This window comes from Leptonychotes weddellii, chromosome 4, assembly GCF_054177405.1.
Source record: "Leptonychotes weddellii isolate Sample4059 chromosome 4, ASM5417740v2, whole genome shotgun sequence".
NCBI lineage: Eukaryota > Metazoa > Chordata > Mammalia > Carnivora > Phocidae > Leptonychotes > Leptonychotes weddellii.
The window spans coordinates 51,123,935-51,148,292 of NC_138372.1; the positions used below are offsets into that span (position 1 = coordinate 51,123,935).

At 44.0% G+C, this 24,358-nt stretch overlaps 1 protein-coding gene across 9 annotated transcripts in view; it reads right to left on the reverse strand.

The window, feature by feature from the left end:
* GNG12 (G protein subunit gamma 12) overlaps positions 1 to 24,358 on the reverse strand; it is a 118,151-nt gene that overhangs the window by 88,351 nt on the left and 5,442 nt on the right. The window lies entirely within an intron of this gene.

The following is a 24,358-nucleotide window of genomic DNA, read 5'->3' on the forward strand; positions in this document are numbered from 1 at the left end:
CTCTGGAAAACAGTATGGAGGTTCCTCAAAAAGTTGAAAATAGAGCTACCCTATGATCCAGCAATTGCACTACTGGGTATTTACCCCAAAGATACAAATGTAGTGATCCGAAGGGGCACGTGCACCCCAGTGTTTATAGCAGCAATGTCCACAATAGCCAAACTAAGGAAAGAGCCTAGATGCCCATCAACAGATGAATGGATAAAGAAGATGTGGTATATATATATATATATAATGGAATATTATGCAGCCATCAAAAAAATGAAATCTTGCCATTTGCAACAACATGGATAGAACTAGAGGGTATTATGGAATATTATGCAGCCATCAAAAAACCAAAATCTTGCCATTTGCAACAACATGGATGGAACTAGAGGGTATTATGGAATATTATGCCCCCATCAAAAAAACCAAAATCTTGCCATTTGCAATGACATATGGAACTAGAGGGTATTATGCTAAGCGAAGTAAGTCAACCAGAGAAAGACAAGTATCATATGATTTCACTGATATGAGGAATTTGAGAAACAAGACAGAGGATCATAGGGGAAGTGAGGGAAAAATGGAACAAGACGAAACCAGAGAGGGAGACAAACCATAAGAGACTCTTAATCTCAGGAAACAAACTGTGGGTTGCTGGAGTGGAGGAGGATGGGAGGGATGGGGTGGCTGGGTGATGGACATTGGGGAGGGTATGTGCTATGGTGAGTGCTATGAATTGTGTAAGACTGATGAATCACAGACCTGTACCCCTGAAACAAATACATTGTATGTTAATAAAAATTAAAAAAAAAAATAAGCAATAGCCATATCTTGTATTAACCTCATGAGCTATGACATTGCTTCTTGGCAAAATGCTTGGCTTTTGGTTGCTTTTCAAATGTTCATTTACACCCACTTTGATTTTCACGGCAACCCTGTGAGTAAGCTGGGAGATACAATAATTCCTACTGTACACCAGAGAAAACTGAGACTTACACAGGCCAGGTGACTTAAATGGGGTCACAGAATCTCAGAGAATGGCCAAGACTAGACTCAGTCCTTCGTTCTCAGAACCAAAGGAACCAAAATAAAGGGATGTACTTTTGTGCAAAATAGATTATTATCCAAAGCACCAATTCTGTATCATTTCCTATTTAAAAGCCTTTACACAAAGCATCAGAAAACCACACCTGCTGTGCTAGAGGCTCTCCAGAAATGTTGGCATTTTTTTTTTATTCAGCTTTGTTGAGATATAACTGACAAGTAAACTGTAAGCTATTTAAAGAGTATGTCATGGTGATTTGATGCACATTGCAAAAGGCTTCCCACCGCTTAGTTAATTAACACACCCATCATCTCATATATTTACCTTTTTCTTGGGGTGGGGTGAGAATATTTAAGTTCTGCTTTTCTAGCAAATTTCACTGATATAATACAGTGTTGTCCACTATAGTCCCCATGTTTTACATTAGATCCTCAGACCTTATTCATCTTAGAGCTAAAAGTCTTTACCAACCTCTCCCTGTTTCCCCCTAGCCCCTGGCAACCACTTTTCTACTCTGTTTCTATGAGCTCGATTTGTTTTGTTTGGGTTTTGATTCCACATATAAATGATACCAGGCAGTTTTTGTCTTTGCTAGCATTATTTTTAGAGAATCCACCAAAACAATGCCTTACATAGCAGAACATCTTTATGCAGTTAAGATAATCCAAATAACTTAGACCTAAATTAAGTGTTGCTTTATTATTATTTTTTTAACCTAGCATAAATATTGTGCTCCTTGCAAGTATTCCCTCCCTCTTAGGCTCAATGAAACCACTCTTCTCCTTGAATTTCTGTATCACTTTCTACCTTTTATAACAGGTATTTTAGTATATGTTTCACCTCTTGTACTGGATGATAAGGCCCCAAGGGTCCATAGCGTAATTTGTGTTTATATCTCCCAAAGAGCCTAGGACCCCGCTCTGCACAGAGGTGGCACGCATTCAGTGTTTTATGGAGAGATGGCGAAGCACTTTCTATAGTTAAGAGACAATGTTAAAAAAAAAAATTAGTTAAAAACCAGAGCATTAAAGGCTGCATTAACTATGCGCCTTTTGCTACGCCACTCCTTACTTTGGCAAGCATACTATCACGAGACAGTCCTAATACGTTCTTAGGCCAGATGTCTGCATTAGCTAAACAATACCAAACTACATTAAACAGTGTCCAACAATGTTTCCAGCCTTGGACGAATCTGTATAATCCTGCAGATATATCTGTTATGCTTTTATTTGCAAATTCTGATAAAACTCATTCCTCAAAAATTTACTGTGTACACACACACACACACAACTACAAAAGTCCTGGTTCAGCATTTAGGAAAAACGCAGATAAAAATATGGAACATCTGTTTCCTAATATCAGGAAAATTCACAGGAAACGATTAATGTTCACTAGGGAGAAAGAAAAATAATCTGGATCAAATTATAAAATGAAACATCCAAAATTCACCATGTAGCCTGCAAGTCACCAGATCTTCAGAACTGAGGGGGAAAGATTTCCCATTTAAACTGGTCACAGTAGAAATATTTTTATTCCGTGTATATACAAATAAACAAAAAATTGTGTGCCTCCACCCTACATAATATGCTCAGTTCCTAAAGTGAGGAGGCTTTATGTAACCCTTGGCAGTTTGGGTTGGTAGTGTGTGCGTATTTTCATAATGCGCTCAGTGCCTTACAGGGCAAATGAAAACCCAGCTAAACTGGATGGTCCCTGGACAGGGAGGATGTGGTTCTTTCGAGAAAAATCTAGGGCGGCTTATGTCTCCCAAGGTAGACTGAAAGGACAGTGGCGGGCAGGGCCATAGCAAGGTCAAAGCAAATTACAGCCGAGGGTGGGGACTTCTTCCACCATCCTGCCCCTTACAAGCCTTTCTGAACCCACTAACGTGCCTGGCAATGTGGAAGGTGCTGCAGGCACAAGAGTCATGTAAACAACCAACGAGGTAGCTAGAGCTCCAGCTGCATGTAATCCAACTGTAGAAAGTACAAGGAGTTCTGAGGGCACACAGGAGGGGCACCTATCCCAGTCTGGGATGATCATGGAAGGCTTCCAGGAGGAAGCAGTGTTGAAGCCAATCTGGGAAGGACATCCAGGGTTAACCAGAAGATCAAAGAAGGGAGGTGTGAGCAAGGCAGAGGAAATAACCTGTGCAAATGCCCCAGAGGAAGCGAGGACCTCGGCACGCTGAGGGCTGCAAACGGCTTAGTGAGCCGGGGTGGAGAGCTTTAGATCAGAGACCTTACCACCTAAGAGGCAGTACCAGGCACAACCCAAAGCAGGGGGGTACTAGAGAGCAGGCCTTGTCACAACCCCATGAGGAAGACAGAATTATCTCCATTTTACAGATAAGTGGCTGGTTTTAGAAGACAGTATTTAGTGATACTCCTTTCTGTTAGTTGATCCTACTTTGCTTAGGGAAACCAACTCTTCTTAGTACTCTTGGGACTTTTGGTGTTAGCACTGGAATTTCCTCATCCCAGAAATCCCCTCAGTGCCATACAACCAAGATGGCTGGTCACCCTACTCAGAGTTTGTGAGGTACATGAAGTGGACAATAGGGTTGATGCCCTAGGCTTTTATATGGGAAATGGTGCAATGTTAAATGTGATCCCCACCCCACCCCCAAAATTAATCTGGACTGTTTGAGCCCTGGATCCTCTGGCATATCTTGGGGGATCCTATATCATTTGCAATAATTCTTACTGAATAATCTGTGCAGAGCACAAAGACTAGCTGAGGGCCCAGTGATCACTACTGGTTGCGCTAAGGGGAAGGAACCACTTTACTTAATGCTTATAGAAAACAGCAGTTAGCCAGAAGACTGGTCTGAAATTGATTTTTGCTGTTGTTAACAGAGTTAACCAAACATTTTCAGCTGTAACTTCTGACACAGAAAATCCTCCTAATACAAATTAGTCTATTTATCTACACAGGACAGTAAACATATTTTCATGTGTCTTTGTTAACTAGGGATCTTACCTCAGCCACGGCAATGGCTCACACTGTTACTGTTCAACAGAGGAAGTTAAAGTTTAGAAGACAAAGAACACAACACAGTGTCTAAGGATATTACTTTATGGCAATATCTGACGGGCAGGGGGTGGCTGATAAATCTTTAGAGAATGACTGGTGGCCAAAAGCCCGACCAGGAAGAACTACAGAAAAGAAGATGACCAGGGATTGTGTGGAGGGGCTGATGGCTACATTTGAGCTTTTGCTATCGTGCTGTCGACTCAGGCAGCAGCTGCACAGGGTCTGATAAAAGGGAGCGTAAGCTCTTCAAGGGCGCTCCTCTCCTTGCAACAGGGGTAACAGTGAAATAGTCCACGCGGCCTTCAGTCAGCAGAAGGACTTCAAACCGATAAGAGTCAAGGGCCCACCATTAAATCCGGACTCAAAGGCGTCCTCCCCAGAAGCTCGGTGACTGTCAGCTGGGTGCAATCCCCCATTGTGAGAACCCCTGACAGAGGAATGGAGATACGAGCCTCAGACTTGTTCTCTGGCAACAAACCATGATCTCCAACATATTTCTGGTTACTTTTCAATGAAAAAATGTTTTCGAAATCCAACCATGCTTGAACAGAGCTATTAGGGGAAAAAAAAAAAAAAACACACACAAAAAACCGCTCGGTAGGGTTGAACTTTTATTAGCCTCAGAAAACTTAAAAAAAAAAAAAAAAAAGGTAAAATTGAGCAGCATTGGGGCACCTGGGTGGCTCAGATGGTTAAGCGTCTGCCTTCGGCCCAGGTCGTGATCCCAGAGTCCTGGGATCGAGCCCCACATTGGGCTCCTGGCTCAGCAGGGAGCCTGCTTCTCCCTCTCCCTCTGTCTCTCTCCCTGCTCATGCTCTCTCTTTGTCTCAAGTGAATAAATAAAATCTTAAAAAAAAAATTTGAGCAGCATTTATCACTGTTAATATGTAACTATGTTTCCCTCTAAAAGTTCCAGCTTTATGGGAGCATCCTGGGTACCAGAGATTCGGCTTCAGGGTGAAAATATTAATTTTGTCCACAGGGCTTAGCTCCTTTTAATGACACACTTTTTCTCAGATGCCAAGACAGAGAGGAAGACGGTCATCCCACAAATATTCAGTTGATGTCCGCTGCACAGAGTCAGGTAGCATAATAAGGGCAGGAAGCAGCAAAGGGCACTGTCCTGAGCTGGAGCAGAAAAACAAGACAGGGAAAGGTTTTGGTTTCACTCTGTCTGCCCTTTGGCAGGCATGGACGAGCTAGGTCTGCGGGCGGGGGCCTCAGAAGGAAATGGTGTTAGTGCTCCGTGGCTGGGAGTGGCTACCCCACCCTGGTTTGGGGGCTTCAACTCCACCGGCTGATTCAGTTTTAAATGATGACAGCCACCAAAAACATGGGTGGGCATCGAGAGTCTTTTTGTCATTGAAAACCAATCAAGGGAGAAGATAGATTCTACAGACTTTTTCATCTTTTCCTATATCATCAAGAAATCAATAGCTTACAAAAACAAACAGCCACGTTCCACATAACCCACTCAAACACATAATTCTACAGGAAGAAGCCAACTCCTAAGCAAATCAGCCCCGCTGGTACAACCTTCCTATCCCTGCACCTACTACCTGCTTCCTGGATAAAGCCACCTTCGCGGCCCTGCTGCAGCATTCCTTTGTACCCTCTTCCTCACATCCTTGGGAGCTTTCCCATTTTATCCACATTCTGAACTCCACCATCTGCTGACCTTCCTTTGGGGGAGTGCACAGACCGGTACTCACTGCACCAGAAAAAAACAAAAACTCACCAGCGGCAAGAGAAACGCGCGCGCGGCATTCACCACACCACCAGGAAGGGGTGAAAGGCAGCCCAGGGAAGTGGACAGTGTTCTAACTGGGGAGTTAGCCATTTCCATGCTCAACCGCTCTCCTTGGGCCCTCCCATTTCTCATTTGTTTATGTATCTGCATGGACAACTTGATTATAAGGTCCTATGACTGCACAAGTCATACTTTATACTTCTACGTATTTATCTGCCTTCCCACAAGAATGAGCTCTTTGCTTAACACACCCTAGGTTTCCAATGAATGAGAAGGAGCGGGGCGGGGGGGAAAGCCCTGAATGTCCATGTTTATAACTAATCGTCTATACCTGAACTGCTCACGGTGGCGCCATGGGAGAGTAATGAAACAGTGAATCCAGAAATTAGGCTCCCATTATTCTTCTATTGCTAAAGTTGACTTTGGTTCCTATGACCATGTCTCCCCTAATTCTATGAACAGTTGTGGATACTGCTGATAAAAGGCAGTATTTCTTAATGTTTTAAAACTCACACACGCTTTCGATAACCATAAAAACCTTCCCTTCCCTAACCAGATTCTGATGTGCCCTTCCATGGCTGTTTTGGGAAACTATGACGTGCATTCTCAGTCTCCCCTGCTGGACCCTTTCCTCTTCCCTAAATCTGATAACTTTCAAATCTACATCTCCATTCCCAGCCTCTTCTCTGAACTCCAGAGTGGTTTATCTGACTTCTTAACATCTTCCCAAGGATGCCTTACTAGGATCTCAAACTTAACAATGGCCACAACCAAATTCTGAATCATCTCTCCACACTGCTTCTCCCCGGGGACTCCCAGTGCTGGAAGCGGGACACCACCATTCATGCTCAAGCCCAAATCCTCATTCATCTTTGGCTCCTTTCTCACCTACTGTCCATCCAGTCAATCCACCAGCAAATCCCATCAGCCCTACCTTCAAAACATCTCCCAGATCTAGTCACATCTCAGCGTCTCCTCCAAGCCCCCAGGCCAAGTGGCAGCATCCCATGTGGATGACTTCCGTAGCCTCCCCATGGATCTCTGGGCTTTGGCCTTGTGCCTCCTCCCAACCCAAGTCTGGTGTCCCTCAGCAGGGGGCGTGTCATCAGTCACCTCACTACCCTGTTCAAAACTCTCCAATGGCTCCCAGGCATGTTCAGCACATGCTAAACCCTTGGCCTCCCAGGCTCTATACATGAACTGGCCCTGGCCCACTCTAGCCAGCCACACCAACCTCCGCTTCTCCTCAAATACACCAAGCAAACCAGGGCTCCTGCCAGGCTCAATTGGTAGAGCATGCAACTCTTGACCCTGGGGTCCTAAGTTCGAGCCCCATGTTGGGCATAGAGATGACTTAAAAAAATAAAAATATTTTTAAAAGTATTACTTATGTAAAAAACAAAAACCAAAAAAACACAAATATGCTAAGCTGTCTCCTGCCTCGATAGTGAGACATTTATTCTTCCTCCCGCTTGAACTTCTCAGACACTTTTCAACCTCACTTCCAGCAGGTCTCTGTGACAAGTGTCATTTCCTCAGAAAGGCCCTACTCTCTCTCTTTTCTTACCCTGCTTTGTCTTCTTCATAGCACTTAACGCTTCCTGGCACTCTATTTTCTATCCTATTGAATTATTATCCCTCTTCTTCACTGGAATGTAAACTCCATAAGAAAAAGATGTTGTTTGTTCACTGCTCTACCCTCCCCACCCCCGTGTCTGACATGATGCCTGACAGAGACTAGGCATTTTTTGGTTACTGAATGAATGCATATTCTCAAATAGCCAGAAATATTCTGTGCAATTTGATTTTCTCATGTTTATATTATGAAAATATTTCCCCATTTCCCAAGCAAATCATCAGATAGTATATGATTTTAAATGACACAGCCCCCCTGCTTAGGTTCTCCTATGTCTGCCATCTTTGAAACACCCTACTGGGGTGTGGACTAGGGTACGCCATCCCCTAGAGGGTTAGTGATGTGGTGAGTGAGCTCAATATATACAAACTCATGGCTATGTCCTGGGTTTCGATCCAAGCATCTGACATGTTTTATAGTCTTTTGCCTCTGACTAAAGCCTTAAAGCTTTATTACCTTAAAAAAATGCTCAGAGAATTCAACTAATAAAGAGACTGTCTACCTTATTTATGATAATGGCGGTGTTTCTTTCAGTTTTAATTCTGAATACTGCTGGCTCAAATTTCAATGCCAAGTGGTTTGCTACACTACTTTTGTTGTATGTTTCCAAACAGTTTAGGCCCAGTGGCCACAGAAAATACTACGGAACATTAAGAAAACTTTTCAGAAGAGACCCAGAAGGAAGCACAGATCCCTCCTGCCAGGTTTCTTCCATACATTTGGGTTTTCTGGTGGCTTCTTCAATATGGGTGCTTTTCAGAAGAGCAGTGTTTTCCTTCATGAATGAGTCCTGTTTATCACGATACACCAAGTAGTCAGTGTTAGCTCTGAGGGGACAGCCATTCTCCCAACCTTCTGTCTTTTTTCCCAACATGGCAGTGAATACTACCCTGCCGAGCGAGACCAGTATCTCTGTGAATTCCACCTTTCTCTCCTTTACTTGGCCTCTTAGCAGATCTCAGCTTCAGAGAGTTCAGTCACCTGGCATTTGTCTACTATGTCTTTTCTCCTTTTCTTAAAGCATCATCTTTCTGGAGATTTTGTATGTGAAACTCTGGAACTCTCATATGCACACAAGATATTATGAATCTCCAATCACTCGAGAAATAAGTCACACATAGCACAGTTCAAGGATACGGTCAAATTCTGACAGTGGAGTTAAAAAGAAAACCTTGATCAGTCTCAGTTCTGCCATTTCACCTCCTCAATAAATAAAGTGCAATCAATCATATGCAGGTCATGGTGAACTTTTACTTACATGTGTAAGCATTTCTTTAACGCTTAAAAGTTTTGATGTCTGTGACGTGGAACCCCATTTAATCGTTTAGGAATGCAAGTTGTCGGCTGACTTGTCCAAAGAGGAAAATGGCAGATATTGATTATTAGGCATTTTATCATCCAAGTAAAAAACTCCCACAAAACCACTTTCTTTTTTAACCACAAATCTGGATTCCTAGAATGTGTGTGCGTGCGACTGAACTCTGCGGGTCTTTGCATCCCTCTCAGGCTGTGCAAGTGGCTTTCTTTTCTCCTTCTGTTCTCTGAACATTGAACACGGGCAGAGCCAACATAAACTATACACTAGTGACATTTTGAACGACCCTCAAATTCCTGCACTCTTCTGCAAAGCTTCACTGCCAACCCTCCAAAAGTTCCCCCAGCCTCCCTCAAATACTGTTTTACATTTTCTTCTCTTCACTTAGCTTGGTTGGGGAAGTATTTTGTTAACAGTCCTTTCTTTGGTCGGTGTCAGCATAGGGCTTCTGGCAAAAGTCAGTGTTGCAGCATTTCAGAGGCCTAGAACTAACTCTAGAAAATATTCCCTGTTTTACTCTTTTAACTCCTGTTTTATTCTGCCACTCAAAAAGAAAGAAGGAAAAAAAAAACCTTCATACACATAACAAGGACACCTAGAGCCACAAAAACATTGCCATCCAGCTTAAAACCAAAAGAATCTTCACATCCCAGCTGGGGGCTTACAAATCCTGAATCCCCTAACACAGATAAAGTCTTAGAAATAAATCATATCCACCGAACTTGAACTTCCGCCTTTTTCAGTTCACTTGTGTGAAAATGTGGTCAATGCTATGGTTGTCCACCCTCCACACAGCCCTCAACATTTCCCTGCTGACAGAACGCCAGTCTGTTCTGGTAGAGATGCTGTGAGCTCAGGAAAGGTCCTGGCCTCAGGGTGGGCATGTCAACCCAATGAGGCCCGAGGGGAAGTTTTGTGAAGATGCTGGGAAAGAATTTTGCCTCCTCAAGAAGACAGAAGCAGCGTGGTAGGTGCCTCACTGGTTCTCAACTTTGAAACTGGTCGGGAGGCACAGAACTGTGACAATCATTCGGTGACCACCAGAAAGTAAGTCTGTATTTTAAACTCAACACAGCAAACAGGGTAGATCAAAGGAACAGAGACAGCACAGATCCTTAGTGGCAAATGGCAGAAGCAGCTGCCTCCTCCAGACTATCTGGAGATCTGGAGGAATAACCCCCTACTTGTTAGGGCCACAATTAGTCCTGTTTTCTGTCACTTACAGCTTTTAATATACATGAGATGACAAAAGAGAGGCTTATGGCTTCTAATTTGGTTTCCTTTAACTTAGAGGTAAGAAAATTTGCTTGGCAAACCTTAAGGTAATAGGGTAAATATAACCTGCTGTTGATATATTGTTTAGTACAGAGGCCCTCAAGTCATTCTCATTCCACAGTGATTGTTCCATCCATCCATCCAACTATCCATCTAACCAACCAACCATATGTCTCTCTATCCATCCATCCATTCAACTATCCATCTAACCAACCAACCATACATCTATCCATCCATCTAATCATCCATTCATCCATCCATCTAACCATCCATCCATCCATCCATCCATCCATCCATCCATCCACCCATCCACCCATCCAGGCATTCAACTATCCATCTAACCAACCATTCAACCATCCAATCACCCAATCACTCATCCATCTTTTCTTTTATTCTGCCAACAACCAAGCGCTGATCCCCCTACCCTGGGCTGGGCACTAGAAATACGAGCAACCCAAAGGACAGAAAATACTATACCCATTTTAGAGATAAAGGACACTGAGTTTCAGAAAGTTTAAATATTTTTCCCAAAACCACAAGTCTACAAGTGGCAGAGTGAAGAGTCCAATCTAGGACTACCTGAATTCATAGGCTTGTGCTTTTCACTATACCATGCAGCTTCAAACCTAGCTATCACTTTGTTAGCCTAATTTAGAATAATAAAAACTGTACTGATTTTTAATATTCTACAATTTTTACTACCCCCACCCTATCACCTACAGTTAATCTAAGTAGTTACACTGTACTGTATCTAGACATTTTCTTCACCAAGACCAAACGTCCATGGTCACCTGGAAGTCTGACTGACACTGTGTTTACAGGATGGTAATGTCACCATGATGACTTCTGCTTCCACAGCATTCAGCTTGAGTCTATGTACCATCAGCTGGGGACCTTCCCTACCTTGCTCACCTGTGCCTGGTACTCTCTGGCACATGACAGGTCCTCCCTACATATCTGCTAATTAAATGAAGAAAAATAAGCCAAAGAATAAGATGCTGTCTCAGGAAATCCTGATGCCAGTCCTTAAGACTTTTAGTTTAATGAGTTGATATCACTTCCAAGACCTTGGCAGAGAGTGCCATTCCAGAAGGTGCATAATAAGTTGCTGACTGAGCAATCTGTACATGATGTTTATAGCAAATATGTTCTTGTGAAACCCTGAAAACAACCCAAATGTCTAGTACTTGGATAGAAAGTTAAACCAAGTGCTACTTATCAGCCCAGGGGATCATTTTATTGCCATTACAAGGAGAAAGATCTGGAGTATGAGGACACAGGAAAAGGGCAACATGAACCAAGTTTAGATGCAAAAGCAGATCAACAAAGAGGATATATACACTGATCCCAACTATGCAAAAATACACACATGGACAGTGGCATTAGAATGTGAGTCTAGAAATCAGAGAGGGAGACAAACCATAAGAAACTTTTAATCATAGGAAACAAATTGACGGTTGCTGGAGGGTGGCGGATGGAGTAACCAGGTGATGGACATGAAGGAGGGCACCTGATGTAATGAGCACTGGGTATTATATAAGACTGATGAACCACTGACCTCTACCTCTGAAACTAATAATGCATTATAAGTTAATTAATTGAATTTAAATAAAAAAAAAAAGAAGAAGAAGAGAATGCATCTAAACTCCTAAGGATCGTTCTTAAGAGCCCAATAAAAACTCAGAATCTAATAAAATCACTCACAATTGGCTTTTCTTTCTACCACTTTCTCCACAGACCTTCTTAGGATCAATATTACAGAATTCTTACAAAACTCATGTTCACAACTGAACACGTGACTGGTTTGAAAAACATGCCTTCTAGGTGCCTACGATGAAAATGAATGCTCTACTGATGAAAGACATTCATTTATTTGCCAAGCTCAACATCGACACTGTTCTCAGTGCCTGAAGACCATGTGATAATGAATGCCCCATGTGTGGGTATGTGTGTGAAAAGCACAATACGTAACACTTTCCAAACTACACATCAGATAACCCAGTTGGCTTTGCAGGGACAATCATTCCTTGCTGAGACTGGCACACTCGGGATGTTTTCTGCTTGAGGCCTGCATTTCTACACCCTTTCTTTGGCTAACTCTGGCTTCTTTCAGAATTTCTGAACTTGGGTGCACCTCCCTCAAACAGCAACAATGGGTACCATTTATTAAATATTTTGCTATCTACTAGGCACAGTTGTAAGCCCCACTTCAACCTTGTCTTCTACTCTAACCCCAGAAATGCAGTACATGACATATAGCAAATGCTCAATAAACACATGTTTACCCACTGAGTTCCACTTCAGTTCATTTAATTCTCATGTCCACACTGAGAAGGAGGTATTATAATTATCAACATTTTATAGATGGGGTACAGAGAGGTAAAGTCAATTGCTTAAGGGCTAACATTTTGCTAAGGTCAACAGGAAAGGATTAGTTATCTTTCTAGTTCAGCTCACCCCCATTTCAATACCTGGCTCATTTTAACTTGGAATATCACACTTTTATGAGTTAAAAATTAACTGATAGAACACAAAATGTCATGCTCACAAGAATAATTTCTAAAATTCTTTTTCTACTCATACTTAACTTGTCCTGCCATTAAGATGCAGACCCTTGAAAGGCAGGGACTCCCTACCCATTAACACTTCACTGGAAGGTAGAAATGCTCTCCTAAGAGGTGTCCCCAAGTACAGGACATGTAGAGACAGGCAGTCCTACTGTGTGTCCAGCACTTAGATGCGTAAGCACAGTTGAGTCAGGCAGCACAAAACCATGAGTTAAATGGACTGGGGGGGGGGGGGGGCCGGAAAACTCAAGCATAAATAACACAAAAGACCTAACACTCCACACCTGAAATCTCAAAAAGCCCAACTAGAAGTGTGTGGCTTAAGAAAAAGGGCTCCTTGCCATAGTAGTTCTGACTTTGTGAAAATCCCCAACTGATTTTATTCAACTGACTCCCAGGAAGACTTTTCATACTTTGCCTGAAGAAGTTCTGACCTAGAAAATGGGGTGGGAGATGGAGGGAAGAAATGACCAGTCCAGTTCCAGTCAGCGGGGATGCTGTCTCTGGCATGTTCCTAACATGGGCACACAGCATTTCACAAGAACACCACAATGGCCTCGCAACAAGCTTCAGCGATTCAAACGCGCTCTCCTCAGATCTTCAGTCCGCCCTCCTTTTTTTAAAAAAAGATTTTAGGGGAGGGAGGGAGGGAGGGAGAGAGGGGGAGAGAGAGAGAGAGAGAGAGAGAGAGAGAGAGAGTGAGCGTGTGCACGTACTTGCACAAACAGAGGGAGGGGCAAGGGGGAGGGGGGAGAGGGAGAGAGTGAGAGAGCCAGATAGCATCTCAAGCCAAGTCCAGGCTGAGCTCGGGCCCCACGTGGGGCTCGAATCCATGACCCTGAGACATGACCTGAGATGAAACCAAGAGTCGATGCTTAACTGACTAAGCCACCCAGGTATCCGTCCTGTTTTCTAATGCTCTACACAACATGAGGCTACTTGAGCTAACCAATCTCTTCTTTCCTCTACTATGGTGACTTCCCCTCCCATCCTCTTCCTCACCTCACACTTGCCTCTCAGCCATGCTGTTACCCCAGGCTGGAATGCCCTCTGTCCATTCAAGTCCTGTCAGGCCCTGCTAACTACATCTCCTCCAAGCCAGCTCCCTCACCCCCACCTCCCTGACTGACTTCCAGTGACCTTCCTGTATGTTAAGCCCTTTTGTGGAAAGAAACAGACTCTCCAGAGTGACCCCAATTATTAGACACTTACTATAAGGATATACAGAATATGAGCCACAGGGACAGGTCTCACTGAGACAAAAAAAAAAAAAAAAAAGTCAAGAACTGGACAGAACCAGGACAGCCTCCAGAACTAGATTCTCTGTTCTTCCAACAGCAGCAGGAGTGTGGAGTCCCTGACGCTGATGATGACCTAGCCTTTTCTTCTCGGCTTCTCTTGTTCCTGCCACACATCTTGGGTCTCCCCTCTGCTTCCTCATCGTTTCTGCTGACTCAGAACTTGCCCAGTGGCCTCTCTGTGATTGTCTCTCCAGCCCACAGATTAGAATGCCACTGGGCAGGCAACTCCCCCTGCCCTGGGTGTCTTTCACACACAAATTCTTATAAAGAATCCGATTAGAGGCCTTTACACTGGGCTGAGGCTTTCACAGCAGACGAGGATGCTTGTCAGACTAAGGCTACCATAGCATCAGGGGCTCTTCTTGACCCAATCAACTGTGGCTAAGAGAGAAAGGTAAGGGGAGAAGTCACGTTAGTTAGGAACATGGCCACTTTTAATAAACAGTCTAGGCTGCTTCTCTCAGCAGAAAGTGCAATTTTTAGAAAGGGCTACAGGCATGGCAGACAGGTAGTCTCTCTGGCGAATGGCTCTTCTTCACATCTCTAATGTGCTTATAGTAAGATGCATTCCTAGCGAGGCCTGGCCTTGGATGACAGAGCACTGTATACAGTTCTATAGTCACATCATGCCTATTTTTCCTGATAGTGTACCTAGCTAGGTAGTGCCAGAGAACCCAGAACCACAGGACAGTCATGGATGAACTTCACTGGAGGAGGGACTTAAGTTTTCACGGGTGTAGGCCAGAGGCTAGAACCATTTACACACAGTTCTCAGAGAGCAGTTCTCAAACTTTTTGGTCTTAGGGTCCCTTTACACTCTTCAAAATTAAAGATCACCAACGGTTTCTGTTTATTTGGCTTCACCTATTGATATGTTATTAGAAGTTAAAACAGAAGTTTTGAAAATACTTACTAATGCATTAAAAATATAACCGATAAACCCATTAGATCTCAACAAAAGCGACATTTTATGAAAAACAACTGTTTTCTAAAACAAAACAAAAAATTTAGTGAGAAGACTAGATTCCCATTTTTCTAAATCTCCTTTATGTCAAGTCTTTGCAAATCTCTAATAGAAGACAGCTGGATTCTCTTTTCTGCTTTGGAGTTCAATCTTCTGTGATACATTGTTTGGGTGGTCATAGACGAAGCAAGTCCAACCTTACACAGACATAGATGGAAAGCCTTTACAGATAACGGTGGCTATTTTTTCTTTGCTACTACACCAAAACTTAACAAGTGATGGTTTCTTAAAGGTTAGCTCAAACCCTGTCAATGACCTTTTCGTCTATCTTGCATCTGAATAGAACTTTTACTCACGCAGGGTGTATAGCATGTTGGTTACTGAGAAGTATGAGTTCATTGAGTCACCCAGGTTTTCCAAATGCTGACACATTTCAACATACAATATCAAAAGGGCCCACTCGTTAACATCACCACTGATCTCACCGGAAATCGTTCAGTATACTTTCTTGAAGTAATCTTCGGGTACATATCAAGCTGATGGTAGCAGATACAAGTTCTTTACAATTCCAATTTTTGCTTGAAAGGTAGAATTTTATCACAAGCAACAAATACTGACAGTTGTTTTTCTTGAAGTGACAGCCTGGCTTTGTTCTTTTTTGAGAAACTGTCCGACAAAGACCCAAGTGTGAATAGCCAGCGTTTGTCTATCAGACATTCTTTCAAGTAAAAATGGGGTTAGTTCAGCTTGCAGTTCAGCCTGCAACTCAAATAATCGCACAAGTGTTTTTCCTTGAGACAATCATCACCTTATTATCACAAGAGCTTTATTCTCCCAATTGTGTCACACAGAATATGAAAAGAGGTGCCTTTGAGGGTTGAGACTTAATAGAATTAATCATTTTTTACTGCTTCAAGGACACACTTATGTGAAAATGGCATTTTTTTTTTTAACTGGGAGTGTGTGGTAGTGAGGGATGTGGGCACTAATACCATTTGGTGCCACTGCCTTATTAAGGATTAGGCACCAAGAGTTTTAGCTCACTGCTTTTGCATCATTCCAAATGTCACTATGATGAAAAAGTCAAATAATATCTTAATATTATAAAAATAAATTTGACTTTGTGGACACCCTGAAAGGATCTTGAGGCTTCCAGGGTCTTTGAACCACACCTTGAAAAACACTGTTCTAAAAAGTGCTTGATAAATATTCCTGAATAAACCCTCCTATTGAGCATGGAGATTCTGGAAAGGTTTAATGGATGAGATACCTTTCCAGGGGGACCATCAAGACCGCATAGGATGTTTAAAGGTACAGGAGGTGGGAGGAGCACCAACAAAGGTAGAGCTGGAAATATGCAAGGAACCTTCCTAGAGCAGAAGCAGAAACAAATACAACTTTAGATGAGCAGCACCTTACATGTGGCAGAGCACGGGTATGCCCTTCCATCTCTGTTCCCTACAATGGCCCAGGGAGATGGGTGTTGTCAATATCCCTGCTGTGCAGAGGGGGAAAACGGAGGTCAGTCTGCAGCCCTCTGAAGGCAGGGACTGGGCTTGCTTTCCTCATAATAAAGAATGGAAATTCTCGCAAGGTGACCAGCACTCCAAAGGCACATGACAAATATTCACTGAATTAAATGAACCCAGGAGGCCCAGGGAAATTCATTATCTGCTCAGGATTACACAGCTAGGAAGTGGTCGCTCCAAGACCGGACCCATGTCTTCTGGCACCAGATCCAATGTCATTCCCACCATACCCTCATGTCTTCAAAGTGACAGAAAGCAGGGTCATGCGGTAGGGGGCTCGGGTATCAGGACGAGTGGTTTATGAACTGAAGAATCTGGGGTAAGGGAGCTACAGGATCACATTTGTGCTGCAGAGGACGAAACCCAGCAGGATCTGGACAGCTTGGAGTAGAGAGGGGCAGGAGGAGACACCAATTTGGACCCTGTTTTCGTGGTCTAAGTGAAAAGACAGACAGGGATGGTGGTTCTATTTTCACTTGGCTATGTGAAGTTGGACAAGTTACCCTTCCTATTTGATCCTTACTTTCCTTATCTGCAGAACAGGATAATAATAATATATAATTTCATAGAATTATTGTGAGTATTAAATGAAAAAATGTACACAAAGCAAACAGCACAGTTCTTGGCTCAATAAATATTAGCTAAGAGAAAGGAAGGAAGGCTAAGAGGGAAAGAGGGCAGAAGGAAGAAATGGAGGGAGGAAAAAGGGAGAGAAGGAAATATTTGTTGAATGCCTGAGTGAACCTGGGCAGTACCGGAGGGAGAGCTAATCTATAAGCCCTGCTGTGGTTTCCTAACTAGAGAAGCATCAGCTCATTCTAAGGTTTCAAGCCTGGGTGACCAGAAGAATGAGCAGACACGCAGGTGGCCACAGGTCATCCAAATGGAGGTGCCGAGGAGGCTGGTGCTGTGGATGCCAAAGGGCCAGACTGCCAACAGTGATCAGGAGGCCCCCTTTGGGGAGAGGGAATGGACAATCAGGGAAGGGCACAGAGTAAAGGATCAAGTAAGGTCTCTGGGACATTATAAGCGAGGGCAAATGGGGGAAAAAAAGGCGAGAACGGGATCAGAGACACACACAAGAAGGAAGCCACATGCTGAAAACCATTTTTTAACAGCTCCAAACTCTCATCTGCAAGGCACTTAGGTTCTAGCTCCATCTCCAGCCACCCAAACCTGACACTTGATGTTTTCGTGACACCAGACTTCTGCATACCCTGCTCTCAGCGCCCGAAAGGCATTCACCGCTTCCCCAGAAGCTAACTTCTCAAAGAGTGGCACCTGTGGCACTTATTACTCTTAAGGTCATCGGTTAAGACTATGGGAAAACAAAACTATCATGAGGGAGAACAGGGCTCAAAGTGGTACCTTGGAAGCTCTGGTTCCCTCATCATCCCCTGGGCCAGTCCGGCCTGCTGTGTGGTCTCCACACCCCACCACACACTCGCCTCTGCCCGCTCCTTTCCCAGACTCCCACTGGACTCTGCTCCTTCCGCCCACCACTCTTTGTTCTGGGTCCTGCTGTAGTACAGTGAGGTGTGTCTCCCTCCCCCAAGACGGGGTCCTGTCCCGGATGTCTCGGATGCGCTCGGTCCCGGCTGTGTGGCTGACTGGGCCAGCAGATACAGAAGGCGCCGTAAGAGGAATGGCAGAGAGAGGATGGGATACTGCCGGCCAGAGGGGTGAGGAGAGACCGAAGAGGATAGACATGTCCGGCAGAAGTCAGTGGATTTCCTGAATGTTAGACTGTTAGGAATCTAAAGCATGCATTCTCATCTGGAGAGGTATTGCCCCCTCCCTACTCTAGGGGGTGGAAATTGGTTCTTGGGGGAGAGAAGCAAAAAAAATTCTTAGATATTACAATAGTTTACAGCCCTCCAAAGTTCGCCCCTACCCAATAAAATCTTATTCCTCATCTCACTTTGTACTGATCTCTCTAGGGAAAAATTTAAGTTACATTTAAGCTAATTAAGGATACTTTTTTTCCTCCTTATGGGGTCAAAATGAACAAAAGGTTGAGAAGCACTGATCTAGAAGGCGGTTCAGTAAAAGGGGTGAGAGAATGGCACCCTTAAGGACTGAATGCAGGAGATGGTGGAGGGAATAGCAGTGAGAATGGTTTTTTTTTCTCCTTCCCTTCACAGGTCAGCTTCCTGAACCATAACTACACTGAGCACTTAGTACATGTCAGGCCCCATGTGACATGCTGACCATACATGGTTTTACTTTTTATCCTCACAACAATCTTACGAAGTTATGTTCCCTTTTTACAGATGCTCAGAGAATGTAGGGGGCTTACCCAAGAACCCACAAGGGGTCAGCGGTAATAGATGCAAATTCTGGCCCAAGTCAGACACACGGCAGGAGCGTAATCACCCTAACTATGAGCGGAGCTGGCAGGCCTGAACTCATCTGTTGGAAGAGAAAAAAGGTTTCTGCTACATGGTGAGCTTACCCAAAATTGTTACTTGAATGAGACAGGAGAGGAGCAAAAATGCAAGTGGGAGAAGAGACAGCTGATGGAGAAGGAATCCAGACAGCAGGACATGACAGATTCCAGGAGGAAGGGCTGGCCTTGGCAAGCCACAGAGCAGGGAGAGAGTGGAAGGAAGCTGAGAAAGCCCGTTCAGGGCTATGGGCAGGTGACAGGGGCAGGGCCTGGGGGAGAAATCCTGTCCCCACTGAAGGCAGGCTGAATTAATTCTTGGTGGAATCAATCAACACAGTGACATTACTTTCTCCAGCACCCTTTTTGAATGAGAATCAGTTCATTAATATTATGTCTACCTTCCCTCTCCCCAAGGCCCCGACTTGGCAAAGGCAACCAGACACCACGCTTTAGGGAAATAAGGCCCAATCTTTTCTAACATGAAGACAACGTCTTGCCATCAGAAACAAAACAAACAACTTCCTAGCACTCAGTAACAATAGCTGTCCTCTTAGCATCCATTGTGAGAAAATGCTCAATCCACACTGACTTTGCCCAGCTGAGACCCTTAATATGACTTCACAGTGTCTTTATCACAAAGATGCATCTGAACAGATGTCCAACAGGAAAGGCATTCAGTCTGCAGGTGGTGCCTTCTTTACATCCGGATTTTCAAACCCACTACAAGAAAGCCTTCCCCCATTCCCCTCATGGGCCACAGGTTGGGGATCCCTGATCTACAAAAGAGGCAAAAGATATCCTTGGGGGTCCAGTTCTCTTATGACCAGCAACTGAATGACAGGTGAGTTCCTGAAACTCTGTACGCCTGAGTATTCTCCTTTGTAATGGGGATAGTGATGCAAGTTTTCAGCTTCAAGTGAGACTGTATCACATCTAACACAGAACCGGACACACAATGGGTAGTGAATATTATTATTTCCGTTCTCAAGAACTGGTGGTTCTATTTTCAAAGTGTTCCCAGGACCTGCAGCATCAGCATCACCTGGCAACTAGTTAGATACACAATTTTTCAAGCCTCAACACTGACTCGTCTGGAGGTGGGCCCAGCAATTTCTGTTTTAACAAAGCCTCCAGGTAACTCTGGTGCTCACTAAAATTTGAGAACCACTACTCTACAGCAGTGGTTTTCAACTTTTTTCTTCTTTATAAGCAGAAGAATCCTTTTGAACAAAGGTGAAACATGTAACTTTGAAACAGCTCTCATGGTACTGGGTTGGCGATGCTCCACATGTCCCCTCTGGGTCCTGACTCATTCCCTGCAGCCATCCCAAGGGACCTCAGAGGCAGGAAACAATAGTCTTTGGTATAGTTACAGATATTACAACTTTTGGGGGCACCACTGAAAAATCTAAAAGATGTAATACTACAACATTCAACCGTAATTATAAAGCAATCCTGCCGCAGTAAAATAATGCTTCCTGGGGTTTTGAGAGGTGTCTTCAGCTAAGTTACCTCATAGCAGGTCACCCTTCAGGGTCACCCTCAGGACCATATTGCTGGTCCCCCCTTGGCTACTTTATATGCTTGGGAACAAACTTCTCCTGAATGCCCAGCTAGCTATCCTTCACTGGCCCCAGCTTCACGTCACACTGCCTGCTATCCAGAGCAGGCTGGACCCCACTCACGTGATGTCAGAAGACTTACTTTGTCATAGCAGAAATAGGTTTTATGCCTCCATCAAAATTTAGTGACACACTTCTGGAAACAGTCAAGGACCACTAGAGAGCTGTGGGCATGAGTGGGGAATCACTGCCTGGGAACAAAGTTTGAGAACCACTGATGTAGACGTGATAACTATGGAGACAATTCTTGAGGGGGTTTGTTCACTGCAGAACACACGGGACCACATTTTTCACATGGGATGTATATAGGCTGATGTGAAAAAAGGAGCAAAAGGAAAGAAAGCCACAGTTCTCAAGAGGGGATCTGCTTTGGTTTCTCAGAGCAAACAGCAGACTTTGGAGGGATGGACGAGGGAAGGCCTTGTTAAGCAAGATTATGAAAAACTAGCACCACTGATCAGATCTGTCATCTGTCATCAGTACCGAGTCTTCCAGCTCATGTTTCATATGGGCTGTGCGTTATTACTGTCTCTACTCTGACAATAAGTTCACCTTGACACAGAAGTTCACCAACTGTAGCATCTTAGAGGAAAGAAAACCCACCCATGACTCATATCATAACTAAAAATACTTCCAGACACCAAAGACTATTAGGAAGGAGGAGGAGGAGACAGCAAAGGGATTTCCTCTCACTGATTTTCTAATGTGAGCCTCTGTCAATATCATGGGGGGTTGGGGAAGGTGCAGAACAGGTGTTAACTACTTCAGGTAACAGAGAAGGAAACTGAGGCACAGGTGGGCTAAGTGCCCTGCTGAAGTTCACACCGCTGATCGGTGGCAAGAACCAGGTCTGCAGTCCTATGGAGGACTCAGAGAGAGAGAGAGATCTAAGTCCAACCCCTCACTTTACAGAGGAACCACCGTTCATCCACAAAGTGGGGTGGTCAGCCCAGAGTGATTCTCCTGGTTTGGCACAAGGACAGATGTACCTGAACCTTTAGAAAAGACAGCATCTCACCTGGTGAGAATGAAGTAGGAGGGAAGACAGGCCTTTTTCTCCTCGGCAATGTCTCTAAAGCTGGGCTGGCCACAACGAGAGCCAGGAGCCACATGTGGCTCTATCGATTTTAACTTTAATTAAAATCAGATAAAGCAAAAAATCCAACTTCTCAGTTCCACTAGTCACATTCCAAGTACCCGAGAGCCGCATATAGCTGGACTAAACATGTCCATCGCTGTGGAAAGTTCTACTGCACAGAGCTGCTCTAAAGTACACCCTTTATGACAAGAGTGTAGCTGGACCTGGAATCAGGAGTCCCAGGGATGCCACAATCAGTTCTAGGAACTCGGGGCAAATCTCTGGGCCTCAGTTTCCTGATCTGTAAAAAGCCGAAGTTGAACTCCACGACTGCAATGGCCCCTTTCAGCTCTAACATCCCATGATTCTGCACCTAGAACTCCAGAGGCAGGTTTCTGACCACCCTCTCTTCTTTCCTAGGACTTCCACACTGGCCCTGTATCAAATGAGATCAAGAGAATAATGCACTTGGACTTTATTATTTCCTGCAGGAACACAATCACTGAGTAAGAATGAAACGGCATTCTTCTAATTATTTCAAAGGTTAAAATAAGAAACAGCCACAAGAACAATCTCTCCAAATATTCCCTAGGAATAACTGCTGAAGATACCAAGGACTCCCCCCCACCTCCTACCCCTTCAGGGTTCCTCACCTAAGGATCTACATGACAAATGTGCTGGACGTTAGGAGGAGGAAAAAAATATATTCCCACAGAAAACTGGTACCCTTCTTTTCACCACAGAACGAAAGCTACATTGTTCACTATGATTTTGGGGGGTGGGTTGGCTCCTCAGAGGATCAGACACTTGATCAGTCCATGCCTCGGCACGAGGCCCCTCCCACAGCTCCCCGGATGAGGAGGATCTCGTCACAGAGCTCCTGATCCCTTCCTGGGTCCAGCTCTACCCCACTGAATATCTACTTTCTGCAGAGGCCACATCTAACACTTTTGAAACTACAGCTAGAATGCTAATGTGTTTCAAAAAAAAAAAAAATCAAATAGTTCAATGATCTTTCTACTATTCCAGATCGTAGAAATATAAATTTGGGGTACCATGAGAATAAAAAACCTGCACCTCAAATCCTGGAGCTGGACAGAATTACTTATCTTGCCAGAACAGGCAGAAGGCTGGCTCCGGGGAGCTTCCGCATCCTCCTCCTCCTCACCATCATCTCCATCAGCCCGACCAATTACATTAATTAAACTCCAATTAATTAAAATAACAATGGCAAACATTTACTGGGCTTCTAGTTAACTCAGTGCCAGGCCCAGTTCTCAGCACTTTATATGTATCAACTTCCTTAGGCCTCACAGTAGCCCCAGCAAGAAGGGGCTCCATTTTCCAGGAAAGAAAACTGAGGCAGTGAAAGGTTAAATAACTTGTCCAAGGTCACACAGTAGCAAGTGGCAGAGCTGGGGTTAGATCTGCTGGTCAGGCTCCTGCTCTCTGCCATTACAGGACCCCTCTTTTTTTTTTTTTTAAGATTTTATTTATTTGACAGACAGACAGACAGCGAGAGAGGGAACACAAGCAGGGGGAGTGGGAGAAGAAGCAGGCTTCCCGCGGAGCAGGGAGCTCAATGCGGGGCTCGATCCCAGGACCCCGGGACCATGACCTGAGTGGAAGGCAGACGCCCAATGACTGAGCCACCCAGGCGTCCCTACAGGACCCCTCTTTTCAACATGCACAATGAACACTGTCTCACCTTATAAGGTCCAAATTTAAAAGCACCTGTTGAAAACATTGCAAAAACATACAAGCCAAGTTAAAAAAAAAAATTGTACTTGCTTAGCAAACACAGCTTCCAGATTTGTGCTCTAGCATGCCTTGCAGACTGCTAGCCCTGAGCCCTTCCTGAAATCCTGGAGAATGCCAACCCTTTAATTCTGTCACTTTTCCTACATTTACTCTAAACCTCCTCAGCATTGTTTTCTGGTGAAATTACCAAATCACTGTCTTCAGTGAGACAATCAACCAAAGGCATATTAACAATCAGCAAAAACGTTCCTACCTATGAAATTCCATCTGTAATAAGGGCAAGTCATAAATAATAAAAAAACAATTGAGTTGGGAACTGATAATGCCAGTCTTTGCAGCTGTTATGAGCCAGTTTAAAAACAAATTTGCTGGGTGCCTGGGTAGCTCAGTCGTTAAGTGTCTGCCTTCCCACTTGGGTTATGATCCCAGGGTCCTGGGATCGAGCCCAGCATCGGGCTCCCTGCTCAGCGGGAAGCCTGCTTCTCCCTCTCCCACTCCCCCTGCTTGTGTTCCCTTTCTCAGTGTCTCTCTCTCTCTCTGTCAAATAAATAAAATCTTTTAAAAAATAAAATAAAATAAAATAAAAACAAATTTGCATGAGTGATTGCTGGGCTTTTTATAAACATGGTACCTGCCAGGGAGCAGTTCCACTCTCTCTTCTCTGGACTTGCCATCCTTCACGTAGATGCTGACTCCGTAAGCCCCAAGTCTTACAATGCTTTTATGATTCCTATGCATATCAGGACAATCTTTTGTGGGCAATAAAAGTCACTTAAAGGCATCAGAAAATGAACACTTTCTGAGTTATGTGTGGTTTTTTTTAGTAGTAGGGGACAGCACGGTATAGTCGAGCAGGCACAGGTTTGCATTCGGGCTGTGCAGCCTTGGGCAAGCTACTGAACCTTTCTGAGTCGCAGTTTTCTCTTCCATAAAATGAACTAATTATATTTTATAGCTTGTAATGCCTGGTCAAGAGCCGGCACAGAAAAGTTACTCTCCTCTCCTACTCATTACCAAAGTTATAAAAAGTGAGGTTAGTTTTAAAACTGAGTTGTACTCAAGGGAAGCAAGGGTAAAAAAACTATTGGGACTTCATCAAGATAAAAAG